Source organism: Myotis myotis, unplaced genomic scaffold, assembly GCF_014108235.1.
Source record: "Myotis myotis isolate mMyoMyo1 unplaced genomic scaffold, mMyoMyo1.p scaffold_m19_p_7, whole genome shotgun sequence".
Lineage (NCBI taxonomy): Eukaryota > Metazoa > Chordata > Mammalia > Chiroptera > Vespertilionidae > Myotis > Myotis myotis.
The window spans coordinates 79991081-79995034 of NW_023416379.1; the positions used below are offsets into that span (position 1 = coordinate 79991081).

The following is a 3954-nucleotide window of genomic DNA, read 5'->3' on the forward strand; positions in this document are numbered from 1 at the left end:
CCTCACCTGAGGATATTTTTCCATTGATTTTTAGAGAGAGTGGAAGAGAGAGAGAAAGACAGAGAGAAATATAGGATGGGACAGAAACACACCGATCGGTTGCCTCCTGCATGAGCTTGGAGGAGCTGCAACCGAAGTACATGCCCTTGACCAGAATCAAACCCAGGACCCTTTGGTCTGCAAGCTGATGCTCTTTCCACTGAGCTAAACCAGCTAGGGCTCTCAGACTTATTCTTTAAAATCAGACTTACTTATCTGTCTTCTCCTTATATTCAATTCAATGTTTAATAAGCACCTTAAATCAAACAAATCCACAAATTAACCAATCATTATCTCAAACTATCCCCCCCCAAGTCCTACTTAACCTTTACCAAATATCTACTCTTCTTCCTGTGTCCTATATACTAGTTAATAGTACAATAACTTAATCATTCTAGATATGTCTCCATATTCACCACTCTGAATTCAGATTATTTTTTAAGAATTAACTCATGAATTATTCTCTTCTTGAAGACTTCACTGAGCCTCTAGGCTAAACTGAGTTTCCACCTCTGTATGTTGTGTATATGTTACCTTTCCTGGATACTTGCTCCTACCAGGTAACCAAGAGGCAGAAGCAGATGGGAATGATATGAATTCAGAGTGTTGATTTTTTTTTTTCATTTTTAAAACTACAGTTTTAATATTCTAACAACAACACAATCTAAGGAGCCACGGAGACTTGTGAAAGAAATATCCACCAAGGTACTGTGTTTCTTTCTAGTGTAGGGGTGAATTGTAAGAAGAAACTGAATCACCTCAGCATCAACAAACAGCCTTTTTCTTTCACACAGTAATTCATAAGTGATGACATTTCTCTTCACTAGTTCAAAATTAGGCGGGAAAGGGACTAAACTAGCTGGTCACACCCAGAAACACAATGATTTGGCAAGCTGCAGTCACTCGGCTCATGGAAATGTGATGATTTGCAGAAAAGTTGCTTGATTCTAGTACTCCATTCCTTCACATCTGTAGAGGAGTCCAATACAGCCACTTTTCTCTATCAACTTTAAGCTGCATACAGGCAAAGAGATCACAAACTGCTGGGAGGGCATAGTTATGGTCTGGGGGGAAGCTATGTTCCTCCTGCAGGGGTGAATTAAGTAATACTTCCTTGGCCTTCTTTCATAGTAGCCACTTGTCTTCTCCTGAGGATAACTGGCTGAGGTTTCCTGTCTTCTTTCCTGGCAAGACCCAGTCAGCTGTATTCAAGGGACACCAGGAAGTGGCCACCGGACTCATAAGCTTTTGTTTGCCAGCTCTATCTTTGGGATGTGCTTCTTTGCATGAGGGTGTGATGAGCCACTCTGACAAGGAACTGTTCCTTATCATTTTGAAGGAATCAGCAATTTTGGAAGCAGCCATTGCCTTTGATATTTTAGCTTGTTCTGCTGCCTCTTTCCTGGAAGGACAGAGCCACATATTCAGGGAATCTGGATGCTTCTCTGAGTCAAATTTTGGTTCCGCAGGCATACCATTTTTATCCTTTCCTTCTTTCTCCAGCAGCCACTTAGACATGGCTTCCTTCTCACAATTTTCATCACACACACACTCTGCAAAGCTTGTATAGGGCTCATTGGCTTTGCAGACCTCCTCTACTTTATATGGGTCCTAATGGTTCCGGACAAGCCAATCCTCAATAACCATGCTGGGAGTGGACAAGGTTTTCTTGGCCTCACTGTCATCATTCAGGCACTTCAGATTGCCCAGGTTTTCAATCTCCACACCTTTGGGCTGGTTGCCCCGACAATTGGTATAGGAATCGGACTTGACAAGCCAATCATTCACATTGTAGGACTCATGGAACACCTGGAACAGGCGCTTAAACTTCTCATGGTTTCACAGCTGCCATTCCCAGGCATCTCCAGCTTTGGAGAGTCCTGGTCAGTCAACAGCCAATCAGAAAGACTCATCTCATCTTGATCAAGAAGCTCTGGATCTTCAACCTTTTCAGTATCAATGGAGCATGAACTGGTGGTAGAACAGCTGCTACCCTTTTCATAATTTGGTTTTTCAGGAACAACTTCTTGTTGGCTCTTGTGGAGCCAGGTTTCCAAGCCCTTTAGGTTGCCCCAGACATTACTAAAGACACTGCAGGTTCTGGAGGAAGTCTGACTATTCTCAAAGGTCTGCTTTTGTGTGAGCCAGTCCTGGAGATTGGTGCTGGGTGTGTAAGGAGCTGGATAACCATTGATCAGTTTGCTTCTAAGGAGCCATTCACTGAGAGGGACAGCTGTGGTGCTGGATGCTGACTTCTGCTCTAGCAATGGGATAAACCCTCTTTTCTCCATGAAGGTCCCAATATTTGATGAGCTAGCATGAGCCATTAACTGCTCAGGAATTTAGATGGTCTTGAGGGACCCAAACGTGGTGATGGCCTGGCGCAGAGCAGTTGTGTCTGCTTCAAAGAGTAGGACAGTCGAATCTTCAGGTATGAGGGTCAAATTGCCCAGTCTCTCCAGGCACACGGACACTTGATTGGCTAAATCTTTGTGCACTCCAGTTGATGAATAAGACAATTGAACTGGCCCAGTAACCAGTAGAGCTGCTGGGCCTGCTGCTGAAGTGTCTCCTCTTTAAGCTGATAGATGAGATCTACCTGTTCATACAACCACATCTCCCGGCTTCGAAGGCATTCCAAGTGACAGCTTATGCAGCTGTGAATCTGGGCTTTGATCTCTCGCAAGTTATCTTTAATTTGCTGTTCAGCCTAGAGAACTCCACCAATGGCAAGCTCCAAGTCCCTCTGTGCATCACGACACCTCAGAAGGGGTTCTCTCTTACTGAAGCCATTCTGGTCCTGTGAGGTACTCATTCTCACTGTTCCGACTACAAACGCGACTCCGGATGATCCGAGGGGACCTTCGGTGCAGAGACACCGCCTGACACACGCTGAGGGCCGAAAGGCAGAGTTCTCGCGATCCAGAGTGTTGATTTAACTTCCATAATTATAACAAATTGTTGTCCATGGACCACATCACATATTTCAGTATTATTATTTTCATCTATCTCTCCTATGACATCTTTGCTCTTTGTTGGAAGAGATGAGGTTCTATTGGTCTTTGTATCCCTGATACCAAGCCCAGAATCTGACATTCAGAGAGCACTGCTCAGTTTAGTTCAACAAATAATATTACGAATTCCTGCACTGGTGGGATCCAGCTGGCCACCCTCATGAGGGCCATCGGGGCTGGCCGGAGTGAGGGGCTGTGGGAGGTTTGCCGGTCGGCCCGCCCCTGATCAGGATTGGGGTGCTTGCTGAGGGGCTGGCCGGCTGGGGCGAGGGGCCACGGGCTTTCAGGTCATTCCGCCCTTTGGTTGATTTGCATATTCTTTTATTATATAGGATATAGGTTTTAAATGTGAAATTAATTAGCACAGCTTGGAAATAAACCTAAATTAGAGAAATTCTGATACAGACATTTAGAAATCTAGAAAGAAAAAGGTGGCAGTATGGGAAATTTCCCTAGTCTGCCAAAGTGAGATGAGTACTATAGATCAGATCATCCAGGATCTTTACTTTTACAAGTACAAGAAGGTAACTTGTAGTTACCTTCCATCTCTGCTTTTGTGTGTGTGTGTGTATGCACATAAATTCAGATTCCCTTTGTCTCATCTAATTTTTAATAAAATATACTATGCATTTGCCATGTGTTACATTTGCTAGTGTCTAGCGCAGGGGTCCTCAAACTACGGCCCGCGGGCCACATGCAAATACAAATATTGTATTTGTTCCCGTTTTGTTTTTTTACTTCAATATAAGATATGTGCAGTGTGCATAGGAATTCGTTCATAGTTTTTTTTTTTAAACTATAGTCCGGCCCTCCAACGGTCTGAGGGACAGTGAACTGGCCCCCTGTTTATAAAGTTTGAGGACCCCTGGTCTAGCATGATACCTACAACACAAGAGTGGGT

The 3954-nt window shown here is 44.0% G+C and overlaps 1 pseudogene; it reads right to left on the reverse strand.

Annotated features, from left to right (window-relative positions):
* Nucleotides 1-677: 677 nt before the first annotated feature.
* Nucleotides 678-2911, reverse strand: LOC118660628 (annotated as a pseudogene).
* Nucleotides 2912-3954: the final 1043 nt, after the last annotated feature.